At 55.3% G+C, this 17,085-nt stretch overlaps 2 long non-coding RNA genes across 2 annotated transcripts in view; one reads left to right on the top strand and one right to left on the bottom strand.

Moving 5' to 3' along the window:
• LOC137226960 (uncharacterized) lies at positions 1 to 1,403 on the top strand. Its single transcript, XR_010944625.1, has 3 exons — positions 1 to 219; positions 537 to 771; positions 1,130 to 1,403. It is a non-coding gene; the product is annotated as an uncharacterized lncRNA (long non-coding RNA).
• Positions 1,404 to 2,290: 887 nt separating this feature from the next.
• LOC137227355 (uncharacterized) overlaps positions 2,291 to 17,085 on the bottom strand; it is a 36,248-nt gene continuing 21,453 nt past the window's right edge. Inside the window, exons 2-5 of the long non-coding RNA XR_010944818.1 lie at positions 14,939 to 15,056; positions 11,017 to 11,213; positions 2,566 to 2,825; positions 2,291 to 2,391 (exon numbers count right to left, since the gene is read on the bottom strand). This is a non-coding gene — a long non-coding RNA (uncharacterized lncRNA). The remainder of the gene's footprint in view (positions 2,392 to 2,565; positions 2,826 to 11,016; positions 11,214 to 14,938; positions 15,057 to 17,085) is intronic.

Raw genomic sequence — 17,085 nt, forward strand, 5'->3', positions numbered from 1 at the left:
AATTCAAAGCTGGTGTGGCTGGTTCCAGGGGCCATGGTCTTGCTCCACCTAGTGTGCCAGGGACGACTGTCCATCCATCGTGCCTGCGTCTGGGGACAGGTAACCTGCGTGAGCAAACGCCGGGCAGCTGGATGGAATCGTGGGGGCAGCAATTACCTAAGAATCCTATGAGCACCAATTCCCCCACCCCAGAGGTCTGCAGTGAAAGCCAGAGGGAAGGTGGGTCAGTCACTTGTCCCCTCTGTGCCTCAGTTTTCTTGTCTGTAAAATGGGGACATAACGGCACCTGCTTCATACTGAGGATAAACGTCTCTAAAGTGCTCAGAACAGTGCCTGGCGCAGAGAAAGCATCGTGTAAATGGTTTTAAATAAATAAATAGGGAACGTGGTAGGTCTGAGTCCAGGCAGAGGGGCTGAGGGGCAGAGAAGCCCCCGGGATGTCTCTGGACCGGGAGGGTCCACGGACCCTGGGGCAGCAGGAGGCAGGGATGCTGTGCTAGGGCTGGGGTGAGCGGTCATGGCTTTACTTTCCCCAGCCACAGGCCAAGGCAGATCCTTGGACAGCCCTGGGAGGGCTCAGTGAGGCCACGAGATCTGAGGTCCATGGGCAGCCCCCTCCCCTGGACCTTGGAGGCTGAGCGGCAGGAAGGCTGCCCAGCACGGCGCCCTTCTGGATCCAGGCCAGGAGACGGAATAAGCGTTCTTCTCTCCTTCACCCAAATGGGCACATGAACACACAGGCTCCTGGGTCACACCCCAAGGAACTGAGAGGTGAGACAGTGCCCTGGAGATGAGTTATCTGGTCAGGGAGCGGGGCACGTCCCCCGTCAGCATCCATCACAATTAAAATATAAAATCATAAAGACACGCCGAGGCAGAGGGATGGCGACAGCTCGCAAGGCTTTCGCTTTTCAGTTCTGCAGAACTGCCTGTGAGGCTTCGGTACAACACTGCACCTCTCCGAGCCTCCGTCTCCACATTTTGTAAAGGGGGTGTCTTGTCATAGCCGGGGCACTACACAGCTCAGGGAACCTGATTCTACCAGAAAGAAAAGGAATTTATCCTTTAAGAGAGCCCTAGTGGGCTTACCCTGGTGGCGCAGTGGTTAAGAATCCGCCTGCCAATGCAGGGGACATGGGTTCGAGCCCTGGTCCGAGAAGATCCCACATGCCGCGGAGCAACTAAGCCCGTGCGCCACAACTACTGAGCCTGCGCTCTAGAGCCCGCGAGCCACAACTACTGAGCCCGCACACCTAGAGCCCGTGCTCTGCAACAAGAGAAGCCAATGCAATGAGAAGCCCCCGCACCCCAACGAAGAATAGCCCCCGCTCGCCGCAACTAGAGAAAGCCCTGCAGCAATAAAGTCCCAATGTGGCCAAAAATAAAAATTAACTAATTAATTAAAAAAATAAAAAAGAAAGCCTTACTGATCTACTCTGTTAATTCCTCAGATGGGGAGGGAGCATTGCTCAGGCCAGGAGGATCAGTGACCTGTACCCACTAGACCAAGGTCAGAGGCAGAATTTGAGGCTGTCAGACCCCGAGAGGCCTGTGGCCAAGCCACCTGGCCCTCTGGGTGTCCCCGGGCCCAGAGCCCTCCCCTCCCCCTGTCTCCAGACTTTGCTCCCAGTCTGGCAGGCCTGTCACCTCTGTCCTTCTCACCTCCCTGACCCTCACGACAGGCCCCCTCATTCCCTGAAAGCAGGAATTGCAGCCAGGAAGGCCAAGTTCCGTGGTACCTGAAAGTCCCCTCTTGGACTGTGGGTGTCATTCTTGCTTGATCACCAAACCCCCTTACACACCCCCCAAATATGGAGTCTCCACAGAGTCCCTTATTAAGAAATTGGTCAGTTTCCTGCTAATTAAAACAAATACGGTGCCACATTAGAGGCCAATTAATTTTCAGAGCTGCCAGGGAAACATCGCCTGGAAAACGGGCACCCCCGCCCCCTCAGCAAAGGGCAGCTGCGCAGCGCTGGCAGCAAGGGGAGGAGGCCCAGCATCACGGGCCTCCAGCGAGGGTGGGAAGGAAGGGATGGCCAGCTGTGGACCAGGCAGCAGGAGGGGCTGCCAGGTGGGGCTTCCCTGTCCTGCAGGGACCCCGCTCACCTAGCCCCGGAGCTTTGGACACCATCCCTCCCCAGGAAACATAATCCCTAAGACCAAGTCTCCCAAGCCCACAACCAAAGGCAAGCACTTTCTCCATAATGGGCATCCTTAGTTTGTGAAAACTATGGGATCTGGAAGGCTTGTGGTCACCAGGCCCTGTAGCTCTAAGTTACCTCACTGAGCCCCACAGCAGTCCTTGGAGGGAGGTGCCATTGTCCCCATTTTGAAGATGAGCAAGTTGAGGTCTAGAGTCAGCAAGTCCCTCTCCTGAGGTCACAGCTTCTAGAGGCAGAGCAGGATATCTGTCAGGTCCCCCATGACTATACCCAGACAAACCTGCAGTGGTTCCTTTTACAACATTGAGGATTTTCCCATAACATAAAAAAGGGCGGGGGAATGACCACGTCCGCAAAAAAACAAATTTCATTGGCTGCATGTGTTCAAGGTGAGGCTTACCTGCTCCTGAATCATAAGAAAGCACCGGTTTACTGAGAGTTTAGTCCATGCCAGGAGGCCGTTTAGGCCCTGTACAGTTGTCAGCTCACTGAATCCTCACTAGCACGTGAGGTTCAGAGAGGTTAGGTAATGTGCCCAAGGTCACACAGCCTGCCCATGTCTTAGCCATGGAAATCTGTCTTTAAGGTCCAAGTTTTTCCATTTCCTCAAGGTCAAAGCCAAGGTCTGTAGGTCTTCTCCTCTCCTGGCAGGGCAGTGAGCTACAGAAAAAAAAAAACACTGGGTTCACCCTGTCACCTCAGACACACCCCTTTCCCTCCCTGGGCCTCAGCTCTCTCATCTGCCAAATGGACTTCGTTCAATTTGAGCATCCTGCAGAGGCCCTCGGTCCGGGGCAGGTGGCTGGGAGTAGAGCAGCCAGCCAGACGGGAGAAACAGCCGTCCCTCTGCCAGGATAGGGAGACCTGGCTGCCTTGCAGTGAGTGGCAGAAAGAGGCCTAGTGGCCAGACAGGGACACAGTGAGAACAGGGGGGACAAGAGCCCAGCCAGGGCTGGCCACAGAGCACCCCCTGCCCGGCTGCCCCCACACTGCAGACAGCTCACGGGGCAGTGAGGGGGCATCCTCTCTGACCCCAGCAGCTCCAGTAGGACCTGGGTGGGTATCTGTCGCCCATCTACCCGCTGTCCTCCATTCCCCACTCAGTCCCGGAGATCAGTCGCTCTGCCCAGGCCAGGAGTAGAAGGCAGTGGAGATAAGCAGGGGCGGGGGGGCTAGGAGAGGTGCAGGGGCTGGGGTGGGAGGGCGGGGGGGGGCCCTCTGACCCTCCCCCTTGTGCTGAGCTCTAACTTGGAGGCCCCAGCATTTCATAGAAACTTCTCCCATGGGAATCATCAGAGAGGCGCTCAGGCATCCTGCTTCTCTCTGATAAGGGAGAAGAGGTGCAGGAGCGGGGAGGGGTCTGCGTGTGCTGTGAGTGCTCACAGCTTGGGGATGGGCTGCAGCAGGAGAGTCAGGAGGGAGGGAAACACGGACGCCACATGGGCAATGGCCACGGGGCCGCGTGTGCACAAAACTCTGAATGCCTAGAGGATGCCGAGCAACTCGCCGGGAGGGTGGTTCGCAGAGCAACTGACAACTGACTGGGGTCTGAAAGCAGCGTGGAGAGGAAAGGGCGCTCCTGACAGAGGGCGCAGCACGAGCAAAGGCCCAGCGGCCTGACATGAAAGAACGTGGCGTGCTGGGAGGACAGAGCAGCTCGGTGTAGTCAGAGTGGAGTCCAATGGCTGGAGCTGATGAGACACGAGAGGCAGACCTGGCTTCACGCGGTCAAGGCCTTCTGTGTCGTGCTCTGCCAAGTCTTCGAGTCGACAGTGATAACGATGCCATCTGCTATCGAGCAGTTATAATGTGTCCAGCACCACACGAAGCCCATCGCAAGCACTGAGGCTCACCGGCTCCTCCAACAATCCCACTACATGAATACTAGTATCATCCCCATTGACAGAGGAGGTAACTGAGACCCAGAGAGGTTAGGTGAGTGGCTGGTTGTCACACATCTGATAGCGGCTGGTCTGGGACTTGGATCCAGGCTCCCAGTTCTAACCCGGCAGCATGTGCGACCTCTAAGGAGTTCGTACTTCACCTTAACGCAGCTTGGAACCACGAGGGATTTTAAAGGGGATTGGGTGGGTCATAGAGTCTAGATGCTCCAAACCCCCGAGTCAGGCTTGTGGAGACTTGGCAGGTCTGTTTCCGAGGACCACTGGTGGTTACAGGCCTTCCAGGGATCTGCCCCTGTCTTCCTTCTGCACTTTGCTAAACACCGGGGTTTGGCCTGAGTCTTCTGCCCCAGCTCACTATCCCTGGGGCTGGGGGGCCATCACTGCCAGGGACACAGACTCCCACCAGTCAGGGGTCTCAGCCCCTCCAGCCCTTCCTAGGTCCCCACATTGCCCACTCTCTTCCCTCTTTCCTTCCTCGCTCAGGGATGGCATCTATAGGGTACACTTGGGAAGTGACCCACAGTGGAGCTGAACAGCCCTCAGAATGAACCCAGCAGAGGTGGCCTCCCCGCGGGTGCTGTAGCAGCCCCACGCCCCTTCCCCACTTCCTTCCCAGCCTCCAGCTGCCGTCGGAGGGGTAGGGTGTCGGACACTGCCAAGAGTACTGGAGAGTTCCTTTCCACCATCTTGCCTCCAGAGGTTCTCTTTCATTCTCTCCCTCACCCCACCCCGGCCAAGGACCTCAGCGTTACAGGCATCAGACGACAGCAGATTTGGGAAACGCTTCAGGATTTCCCCTGCCTGTCCTCCTCATTGTGCACGTGGAGAAGCTGAGTTCCAGACAAGGTCAGTCAGCAGAGCAGCTGGGGGCCGGCTTTGCTGGGCTCCTGGTCTCCCACCCGTCACGCATTTACTGACAGCCCTGTGTTTTCACGTAGGGGAATCTCACATTTGATCCTCACGTCCACCCAGAGCAGGAGGAGATCAAACAGGAAGACTGGGCTGTCCTGCTCCAGCTCCTTCTGTCTCTAAAAATGCAGAGTCTCCTATCAGCATCTGTAAAAAGAGGCAGGCAGGGCTTCCCTGGTGGCACAGTGGTTAAGAATCTGCCTGCCGGGCTTCCCTGGTGGCGCAGTGGTTGAGAGTCCGCCTGCCGATGCAGGGGACACGGGTTCGTGCCCCGGTCCGGGAAGATCCCACATGCCACGGAGCGGCTGGGCCCGTGAGCCATGGCCACTGAGCCTGCGCGTCCGGAGCCTGTGCTCCGCAGCGGGAGAGGCCACAACAGTGAGAGGCCCGCGTACCTCAAAAAAAAAAAAAAAAAAGAATCTGCCTGCCGATGCAGGGGACACGGGTTCGAGCCCTGGTCCGGGAAGATCCCACATGCCGCGGAGCGGCTGGGCCCGTGAGCCATGGCTGCTGAGGCTGCGCATCCGGAGCCTGTGCTCCGCAACGGGAGAGGCCACAACAGTGAGAGGCCCGCGTACCGCAAAAAAAAAAAGAGGCAGGCAGTAGGTCAATGACTTGCCCAAGTTTGTGTACCAGGCTAGTCACAGTCAAAAGGGTCTCCTGTCTGAGGTTCTTCCTGTTCTTCGGTGTTAAGACTGGCAAATACACTGGTCTTGCTTCCCTTTCCGTGCTCACGGCAGACATGACTAATTGATCACAGCACTCTTCCCCTATAAGCCTCAGAATCCTTCTCAACACAGGCTTCTCAACACAGGCTTTACCAAGTGTGGAGTTGGCAACCAAGGTGACACCTGTTCACCACTCTTCCCAGATTTTAGGTCTAGTCTGATCTTGTATCTGTCCCAGGACCTGGCCTGGGGCCCAGTACACGGCACAGGTCACAGTGATAAACATTTGTTGAGTGAGTGAGTGAATAAATGGTGACTGTTGAATGAATAACACCTCCCAAAGCCAGTCCCCCTAGACCAGCTCCCTTCATTGTAACAACATGACCTTAACAATAATAGCAATGACCCCAACATCTGAGGTTCCCTGAGTCCTCTAAGCCTCTTCAACTGAGGTGAGGGACCACCTGGGAAGTCATCTCCTTTGGCCACACGTCACCTGGTCTCCTGCCTCCTGGTCCACCACTCTGCTCCAGGCCCCCAGCCCCCCAGCCCCAGCTTGTCTTTCATTCTCTGGGTCAGTTAAACTAGACCTGGGCCTCCATCTGGGGACTTGAAGGGTGTTGAGGGCAGGTCCTAGGGACTAGGGTGGGAACAAGTTAATTAGGAATTTCCTCATCCTGCTTGGAATTTTAGAATTGCAGAATAGGGGAGCTCACAGGGCCCTTATCTGTACAGGTTGGGAGAGAGTGGCCCTCTTGGGGGGGTGACCTGCCCAAGGTCACCCAGAGAGTTTGGCTGAGGTGGGTCTGCAGAGCCCAGTGTCAGAGTCCCCACGATGCCCTCCCATCTCCTGGCATCCTGTGCGTGCATAGTTAGTTGTTTATTTTATGTCTTTTTTAGAATTTGAGGCCCTGGGAGGGAGGGACCCTAGGCACCTAATGTGAGGTTTGGCTTAAGACGGGTGCTCAATAAACGATGGATGACAGGCTTCCCAGGTGGCGCAGTGGTTGAGAGTCCGCCTGCCGATGCAGGGGACACGGGTTCATGCCCCGGTCTGGGAAGATCCCACATGCCGTGGAGCGGCTGGGCCCCTGAGCCATGGCCGCTGAGCCTGCGCGTCCAGAGCCTGTGCTCCGCAATGGGAGAGGCCACAACAGTGAGAGGCCCGCGTACCGCAAATAAATAAATAAAATTAAAAAATAAACAATGGATGTAAGGAAGGAGGAAAGGAAGGAACGAACGAACGAAGAGTGGGAGGGAGAGTGGGAGGGAGGAAGGAAGTGAGTGAATGAGTAGGTGGATGGATGGGTTGGTGGAAGGATGGAGAGAAGGATGGGAGGGAGGAAGGATATGTGGATGGACGGATGGAAGGGCAGTGGATGGGTGGGTGGGTGACTGGATGGATAAAAGGAAGAAAGAAAGGGTGGAATGAGTGATGGGTGACTGTTCCCTCCATGGGAGGCAGCCAGTGACTCAGGGGGAGAGGACTGACTTTGACACAAGAGCAGGCAGTTCGCCCATGGCCCCTCCCCGTCCCCAGCATTTTCATTAGGACCCGTCTACTGCACCTGGCTCCTTGGTCCCTGCCCCGGGAAGATACAGATGCCTCTGCTGGCCTCATTAAGGCCCTATTAACCCAGTGTCTCTCATGCCTGGGTTATAGAAGCAGCTCTGAGCAGGGCTAACGATGCTGTCGCTGCAGACCTTGGTGGAGAGCCCCACAGGGGCTCCAGTGGGGAGGGCCAGGAACCTGGGGTTACATCAAGGGTTTTAGAGCCGCACAGACCTGCCTGGTTTAATCCCAGTTCCTCTGCTAATTGGCTATGTGGCCTTGGGCAACTCACTTCCCTTCTCCTGGGTGCGTGGAAGCTTTCTCACCTGTAAAATGGGGAAATAATGTGCTTGTTTGAAAATTCATTGAGCTAATGCATGACATCACCCAGCACGGAGTAAGTGCTTGCTACAACCAGTGACATCCTGAGGACCCTCTGGGAGCTGCGAGGGGAGGAGCGCTCATTACGCATCGGCCATCTGGTGGGACAGGCAGGTGCTGTGACCATCCTGAATTTATGGAATAGGAAACTGAGGGTACCGGGATGATTAAGTGCTTGGCCAAAGCCTCACTGCCTGGAAGGGACGGGGCCAGGATTCAAATGGAGGCAGTGGACGCCACAACTGGGCCATTTCCTGCCTGGCTACAGAGTGGGAACAAAGCCTGGGGCGGGTGGGCGGGGCTGATGGGGTGCCTCTCCCACCAGTGCCTTGAAGTGACAGCACAGCAGAGGGGAGGAGGAGCTGGGACAATAATGGAGATTTATGGCTTCCAGCTCGATTAACTGCACCATCTGGATGCCACACGTCCACCTGGAAGTATAAGGGACCCCAACACTTTCGTATAAATATAGCAGGGAGAGACAAAAACAGTGGGAGAACTGGTGTGAGCTGCCAGGTTGACCGCAGGGCCTGTGTGGGGCCCACCTGGCTCTCCTAAAGCAGATGTACCCCTGACGGTATCTCCCAACGAAAGGGCTGGGTCCCTACCAGTCTCAGGAGAGCCAGGATGGCTGAAGCCCAGGGTGCAGATGCAGAAGGACGGCTGTGGTCCGAGCCACAGAAAAGGTCAGAGGATGAGCAGGAAGGTGGGGAGAACAGTAGTAATACAAACAACCTGAAGCTTGATCTCGGGGTGCAGGACAATCTGACCAACTTTGCGTTCCGGACCACCTTCTAGCTGGGTAATCCCCAGCAAGTGATTTCACCTCTCTAAGGCTCTGTCCGCTCCCCTGTGAAACTGGGACCATCATGGTACTAACCTCTCAGGGTTGTCTGAAGGCTAAATTAGATAAGGAAATGCACAGACCTTGGGGTAGTGCCTGGCACAGAGTAAGTTCCCCGTCAGTGGTTGTGATTATTATCTTCCCATTTGCCAGATGGAAAGACTGAGGCCTCAAGAAGGTAAGTGACTTGCCTCCGATTGTATAGTTGGTTGGTGGCAGAGCTTGTGCCAAAGATGGGCGTCAGGGCCCAAGGCGGCAATCCTGAGTCATACCGGGGAGACTGGTAAATCTCTTCCAGCTCCAACAAGAGCTGCCATGTCCTGAGCACCTACTCTGTGCCTGGCGCCGTGCTAAGAGCTTTTATGCTTAACTTAATGGAACCATCACAACTTTCAAGGTAGGCACTGCATTGTCCTTATTGTCCAGAGCTACAAGCTTTGTGGGGGGCCAAGGCAGTTCACCACGAGGGCTGGTTCTGAAGCCCTGGTTCTCAGCACAAGCTACTGCCCTCTGAACAGAGGCGGCAGCTTGTCTTTATTGTGCCAACTGCTCCTAGCTCCCTTCTGTGTATTTCTTTCCTCCTCCAAGAAGAAAAGGGATAAATATGATGGCAAGTCGGCCATGGTGGACCTGAAGTGTTTTGATCATCAATCAAGCCTCCCCTTCAGGGTTGGGGCCCCTCTCCCGCATATCAAAAGAGGGAGAGAAGAGGGGGCAAGGAACATCACTCCAGCCCCTCCCACTCTCCTTAGCTCTGCCCACGCTGAGTGGCCAGAAACCCATCAGCCTGCACAAGGCCACATGGGGAAGGAGGCTGGATGGTGGTTGGGGTGGGGAGGAGATTTGAAGCAGCAAGTCCCCCTCTGCGTGCACACGCGCTCCCTACACTCCCATCTGGTCAGCCTGGATGCTGAAAATCTAAGTCAGCCCCATACAAAAAACATAAGCTTCTCATTTCCATTACAGAAAACCTCAGAGACCGGGGCTGCTCTGCTTGCCTTCTCTTTTGGCCAATGTGGCGAGGGCAGGGGCTGGAGAAATGACAGAGGTCCTGGCCAGGGGAAACAGGTTCGAGTCCTTGGCCTGGGCCCTCGCTGGGGCCATACCCTGGGGAGCAGCCCAGAGAGCCCGGCACCCACTGACACCCCCCTGCCTGCCAGGAGCTGTGCCAGATGGGGAGGCTCTGGCTTCTGGCCTCCGCCCCGGCGCACAGGCCCCCTGACTTGTCCTCCTGGGACCTCCTGGCCTGTCCATCCGAGATGACCCTTCCTCCTTCCCCGCAGAAGCCCAGACCTCTGACCCTTATTAAAAACAAACAAAATCTGGAGAGAAAAAAATCCTGCACAAACAGCCTCAGAGATGTTCATGTCCCCTCCCTCCCCCCAACACACACACACACACACACACACTGCCTCAGACGTGCAAGGCTGCAGCCAGGCTTCCACATAAACAAGTTGTTGCCGAGTGGCTTTTGTTTATGAAACATTTAGGTTTCCCTCAACTTTTTTTTTTTTTTTGGTGGGGTGAAGGGCAGGGGGTGGGCTGTTTCATAGTTTTCTGGTGAACAGAGTGGAGAGGGAGCCTGGGGTTTGGCAGGATTTTATTTCTCCCTCTGTGATCTCTGCGGGTTAGAATCTGGGGAAGGTGATATGAGGGGAAAGGGAGCAGGCAACACAGAGGTGGGGGGACCTCTGGGCATCACCTGGAAGAAGTCCCCCCTCTCCCGATGGGGAGGTCTGGCTCAGAGAGGGCTTCAGGCCTTCAGGCCTCCCTCCGGGAGGGCAGGTCCGGTGTACCGCGTCCCCTAGGCATCCCGCACGCGACCCAGCGCCTAGCGCTCAGAAAACATTTGGGACCGCAGGCTGACGTGTCCCTCCCCCTCGGCACCCCGCCTTCAACGCCTGGAAACCAGCGAATCCGCCAGGAACAAAAGCGGGGCTGCTTTACAAAGGCAAACAGCAAATACTTTTGCTTTCTTTTTTTTTTTTCCACCCAAGTCGGCGGTCAGGCAGGTTTGGGGTCCGGGCGTCACCGGGACTGTGGCGGTTTCTCCAGCGTCCGTCACGCGGGGCCGGCCCAGGGCGCATGCGCGGGCCGGGGCGCAGGAGGCCGCCGCCGCCCGCGCAGCCTCGCTCCGGCCGGTCTCCGTGGCAACGGGCTCGCGGGGGGAGGGGCCGGGCGCACTGGCCGCGGCGGCTGCTATTTCTGCCGCTTCCTGTTCCTCGCGGCCACGTCGCCATGGCAACGGTGTTACTCACCGCGGCCGCTTCCCGGCTCGGCTGGCGCGCGTGACCCCGGTCGCCCGCGCCCCCTCGTCTCTCACTTGCTGTGCTCCCGCTCTCCCCACGGCGTTCTCCCCCTCCGGCACGGGGCCCCCTCCCGCGCGCCCCGGTTTCCCCTCCTCCCAGCCCCGCCCCGCCCTGCCGGTGCCCGCGGCCGGGGAGCTAGAGAGGGAGGGAGATTGATGGGGGACGCCTATTAAGAAACATTGTAACCGTTTCCGTTTTTATTACGTTGACAAGGGAGCGTTATTTACTGTTATTGTTTGCAGAGCTGGCCGCGCCGGGGCGCGGGCAGCCTACCGGGAGCTCACCTTTCGGGCGGTCCCGGGGAAGTCGCGGGTGGGAACGGGAGGCGGGCTCTGGGCAAAGATCGGGGGCGGCGAGGGGGCGCCCTGGGCAGCCCCGGCCCGTGGGGTTCTCTCCTCGCTCCTTCCCCCAGCCAGCCCGGCTGACCCCCTCGCGGGCCGTGTTTTCGCGAGGAGAGACTGCAGAGGCCGGGTAACTCGTGCTGAAGGAGAAAGGCAACAAAAAATAAAAAAGGAACAGATGACTTCATTTTCGGGAAGGCTCCGTCCTACGTGGACCAATTTCCTGGGGACTGTGGTGGAACGGCCCCGCTGCCGCTGGAAACACTCAAAACTAAACCAGATAAAGACCAGAAAATTCTCAGCCTTGTCTGAACCCAGCAAAAGCAGGCTGGCGGCGCGTGAGCCCTGGGTGTGCCCGGGAGGAGGGCCGAACTCGTCCACCGGCCTGGGGCTTGTCTTCCAACAAACCGTCCCATTTAGACTCCGGTACCCCGAGAGGGTGAGAACTGGCCCAAGGTCACACAGCCAGTTTTCATTCTGCTCAAACACCTGCGGGGACAAAACCAGCAGAGGCAGGGGAGCAGAGCCAGTGCTTGGACTCAGGGCCTTGGAAGAGGGTGAGGCTCAGCTGGAGGCCCAGCGAGGGGAGATTAACTCGGCGGGTGTAAACCCTGGCTGATCTGACCCCGGCTTACCCCACCGGGAGCCCTCAACTTGGGGGGTTTGTCTGGGGTGTGTCCAAGGGGATCAGATGGGCCTGAAGGATGCCCCACCCCCGAAGTCCCTGCTGGGATGTTAATCTCACCTGCTAATTAAAGTTTGCAATTCTGTCCCTAACTTAACTCCCCACTCTTGAATAATTATTAACTGAAATGCACAGTTGTGCTCTGGACAGAGAAGCAGAGGAAAAAGCCAGAGGAAAAAGGCCTGAGTTCACACTATAAAAAGGACTTTAAAAAAGTGTTTATACTTATCAACGAACGACTAATGAACAGACCAGGTTTTGGAAACTGAACTTTCAGAGACTCTCCTCAGGCTGTTTTGTGTTTTTTTTTTCCCCTTCCAAGGGCAGGAGGCTTGGGGTTTGGTCACTGCAGCCTCTCCCAGTCTCTTGGCCTTAGATGATCAACAAGGGCTTTTTTGGCCCCTGGATGGTTTCTGCATACTCTCTGGAGTCTAGCGTGAGGGCCAGTTCCCCACTAAGGCCTCTGGGTCTGGGGTGTGGCAGCAAAATCAAGTTATCTTCAGCTCTGTTCCCAGCATCCACGCAGAGCTCTGAGCTTCGGAGCCCTCCCTGAACGTATGAACCAGAAGTCCTGAGCTCCAACTGTACCCACACCGCCTAGTCCTTCCTCAGCAGCTTGTGCCAGCCTGGTGGTATGGGAAGGCAGAGGGAAAGGTGGGAAAACAGCACTGCCCTTCCCATCTCTATCCCCAGCACTTGCTGCCGGCCTTCCAAGCAAACCCATCTCTGGCAGTAGGTAGCAGGTTTAGAGAGTTGAGCTGGTGTGAGAGTCGTACCCATGGGCAGCGTTTGAATAGAACTGAGTTGTCAGATGACACCCAGCATCACAGAACTTCAGAGCTGGGAGGATCTTGGAGATTATCCACACCAACTGCTTTCCTGTTTTACAGATGGGCAAACTGAGGCCCAGAGAGGGGAAGAGACCTGACTACTACTAACTAGTGGCAGAACCTAGACCAGAACCCAGGGGCCTTGCCTCCCATTCCGGTGCTCATTGCCCCACCCTGATTCTTCTATGGAATTATCTGTACGATCAGAAGTTCAGGAACAGGGTGGGGGTGGGGCAGGACAACTATGGTGAGGCAGAAGGCACTGAAGTCAGACTGCCTGGGTTTTAAGGGAGACCTTAGACAAACGAATTCTTCTCTCTGAGCCTCAGTTTCCTCATGTGTTAAATGGGGATAATAACAGTACCTGCCCTACCTTTGTCTTAAGGAATAAAAGAGATGGTACAGGAAAAGCACCTGGACTAGGGCCTGGTACATACTAGTACTTCACTGATGTTGGCAGATGCTGTTGGCAGTGGGGATGCTGGTGGTTGCAGTGGGTTGAATGGTGGCCCCTGCAAAACATATGTCCTCATCCTCATCCCTGGAGCCTGTGAATGTGACCTTATTTGGAGAAAGTTTCTTTGTAGATGTTAAGGATATTGAGATCTGATCATCCTAGGTTACCCAGGTGGGCCTCAATGTCATCACAAGTGTCCTTACAGGAGACAGAAGGCAAGGACACAGAAGAGGAAAAGGCCACGTGCAGGCTGAGGCGGAGATGCGACTGATGCAGCCACAAGCCGAGGAACGCCTGGAGCCACCAGACGCTGGAATAGAAAGGAAGGGTTCCTCCCGGAGTCTCGGGAGGGACCACAGCCCTGCTGGCACCTTGACTTTGGCTTTCTGGCTGCAGAACTCAGAATAACCTTGTTTTAAGCCACCAGGTTTGTGGTGACTTGTTATGCAGCCACAGGAAACTAATGCAGTGGTAATGCTGGCTTCGATGCCACAGCGATGCTAACGTTAGGGGGTGAGGGTGATGCTGGTAGTGAATGCCTAACCAAGTATCACAAACTGGGTTCCAGGGAAGGAACCATTCCCGGCCTCTCTCCTGGCTTCTGGTAGCTCAGGCATCCCTTGGCTTGTGGACGCATCACCCCAGTCCTCCAGTCCTCTGTCTTCACATGGCATTCTCCCTTCACATTGTCTTCCCTCTGTGTGTATCTGTCTCTGTGTTGACATTTCCCCTTTTTATAAGGACAGCAGTCTTATTGGATTAGGTCCCACCCTACTGACCTCATCCTAATTTGATTACCTCTGAAAAGACCCTATCTCCAAATAAGGTCCCATTCTTAGGTACTGGGGAGTTGGGACTTCAACATATCTTTTGGGGAGACACAGTTCACCCCCTACCGGTGGTCGTAATGGAGCTGATGGTGGTGATGGAGATGAGAGTGATAGTGACGGTGAAGGTAACAGGCCTCAGCCCCGGACCCCCAAAGTCTGCGGGAGCTCCTTAGGGAGCTGTGGTCAGTTCCCAAGGCTTTCTGGAGCTCAGGAGTCTCTTCTCTGCAGTGAAGAGCTGGGTTGGAGTGTCCAGCTGAAGGAGCAGAGAAATGAGAAAGATGATTCCAGGACATCACTGCCAAGTTAGCGCCGTGAGAAGAGCCAGACACCCTTCTCCAAGCGCTGCCATACCTGCTGCGAGGCCTCCAGCAAACCCTTTAACCTCTTGGCCTCGGCCTCGGGTTGGGCTGTTATAGAAGCCGCTGCTTCGCTCCAGGGTGCTAAGCATCTGGGATTCCAGCGCTGCGGAAGTAGGAGCCCAGCCGCCTCAGGCCAGGGGGTTGCATCCGGGCGAGTGTGCAGCAGGGAGGAGCGAACTCCCACTGGCTCCCTGGGGGTCTGCGTCCTCCCTCCCGCGGTAGAGCGCGTGCTATTTTTATACACAGCTAAGCCGGTGCCGTCTCCTGGCCACTCCCAGCTGCCAGAGACCTCCCTGAGGGCAGGGACCGTGGGCTGCTGACCGTGAGTTGGTCCGCAACACGTGCGGATTGAGCAGGGACAGTTTTACAGGACCCCCAGTCTCTCCCTCCTCTCTCCCGCGGGCACAATGGAGCCAGGACAAGGTGGGGGCGGCCACCTGGGCCACTCAAGGAACATGTGTGACAAGCTGAGTAGAATAGCAGAGTCAGACTGGCCTTGCCTTTCTTCCGGAGCCCGTGGCGCCTGGTAACCATAGCAGCAGGCAGACTGAGCCCCGACCACAGAAAGCCCACTGGTCTCTGGCAGGAGACAGGCAGGGTCAGGCCACTGGATTTTCTCTTATGAGACACAATCACATTAACTCCCTCCTCAACTTCTCTCTCTCCAGCTTTTGCAGAGCAAGAATGATCATAATAGCGCCCACTCATTCATTTGTCCCATCATGGCAATCGGCAAGCACATGTTCTTGTCAGGCACTGTCCCAGGCATCGGGAGGCAGCGGGCAGCAAAGACACAGTTCCTGAGTTTGGGCGGCTCACGTGCTAGGGAAGAAAGAGACAAAGAAACAGGGCAATACAAGAGCCAGAGAGCTAGACAAGTCCGAGAGAAAACAGGGTGAGGGGCTACACAGAGAACAAAAGGGCTGGAATTTGGAAAGGGAGGTCAGGGCTGTGAGGAGGTGACAGTGGACTGAGACTTGGGTGAAGGGAGGGAGTGAGCCCTGTGCAAAGCCAGGAGGAGTGGTCCTGGGCAGAGGAACAGCAAGTGCAAAGGTCCTGAGGTGGTACATCCTGGTGCCCTGAGGGCTGGGGGGCACAGCACGTGCAGGTCTCATGGGAGGGGGGATGCTCAGATTTTCTCTAGGTATACCTGAAGCCAATGCGGGGAGGAGGGGGCAGTGGCGGGCAGAGCAAGCCAGGGGCTAATTTGCATTTTTAAAGAATCTCTCTGGTGTCTGAGTGGATCACAGCCTGAAGGAGCCAGAGAGAAGCTGGAGAAGTTAGGAGCTGATGGAGTCCTGGTGAGAGACGGTGATGGCCTGGCTGTGGATAGCAACAGTGGGAGAGAGAGAAATGGCTGGATTCAGGGTTTATTTCAAGTAGAGCCATCAGGATTGGCCAAAGGACTGGATGTGGGCGTAGAAGAAAGAAAAACGTCAAGGATGACTGCAGTGTCACAAAAGGTGGGAGGTACCATTTCCTGAGATGGAGGAAGAATATAGGAGAGGTGCGGGGGGAGGGGGGGTGGCGGGGGGTGGAATCAAGAGTTGGCATTTGGGCACGGTATGTCGGAAAAGCCTGTTTGATACTCACATATTGTGCACTTAGAGCTATCAGATGTTGTCGTTTAATCCACACAACAGAAGGAGACTCACAGACATAGAAAACAACTTTATGGTTACTAAAGGGGAAAGGGGCGGGGAGGGATAAATTAGGAGGTTAGGATTAACATATACACACTACTATACATAACATAGATAACCAACAAGGACCTACTGCATAGCACAGGGAACTCTACTCAATATTTTGTAATGAACTATAAGGGAAAAGAATCTGAGAAAGAATATATATATAATATATAACATATATATAATGTATATATATATTATATTTTATATTTATATATATATATATATATAGGGCTTTCCTGGTGGCGCAGTGGTTAAGAATCTGCCTGCCAATGCAGGGGATACGGGTACGAGCCCTGGTCCGGGAAGATCCCACATGCCACGAAGCAACTAAGCCCGTGCACCACAACTGCTGAGCATGTGCTCTAGAGCCCACAAGCCACAAGTACTGAAGCCTGTGTGCCACAACTACTGAAGCCCACACACCTAGAGCCCGTGCTCCGCAACAAGAGAAGCCACTGCAATGAGAAGCCCGCGCACCACAGCAAAGAGTAGCTCCCGCTCGCCACAACTAGAGAAAGCCCGCGAGCAGCAATGAAGACCCAAGGCAGCCAAAAAATAATTTTTAAAAAAGAATATATATATATGTATTACTGAATCACTGTGCTGCTCACAGTGGACAAAGCCACTGTGCTCCTAAAACTAACAAGATATTGCAAATCAACTATACTTCAATAAAAAAATAATAAAAAATCCACACAACCATACTACAAGGTAATCACTACTGTTATCCCCATTTTACAGATGAGGAAACTAAGGCACAGAGAGGCGATTTGCCCAAGGGTGGGAGCTGATGAGGGTACAAACCCAGGCCGTCTCATTCCAAAGCCCATCCTCTTATTTGTCCCATTGTAAGCTCATCTGTTTGTCCATTCATTCACTGTTGTCTGCACTGCATGCGAAACGTCGCTCTAAGGTCTGGTAATGCAGTGATTCTTCCATGCTACGCACTGTGCAGGCACTGGGGAGGCAATGGCAAGCAAGCCAGACCCTGGCCCAACCAGCACGGAGCTGACTTTCTAAGGAGGAGACAGGCAGGTGACGAGCAAAGAGAAACACCACGACAAGATGCTCACAGATGGTGCTAAGTGCAACAGAGCGGAGCAGCAGTGTGCTTTTTCAAGACAGTCATCAGGCCACACACTGAAGAGTGGTTGGGGCTG

Source organism: Pseudorca crassidens, chromosome 7 (assembly GCF_039906515.1).
Source record: "Pseudorca crassidens isolate mPseCra1 chromosome 7, mPseCra1.hap1, whole genome shotgun sequence".
NCBI lineage: Eukaryota > Metazoa > Chordata > Mammalia > Artiodactyla > Delphinidae > Pseudorca > Pseudorca crassidens.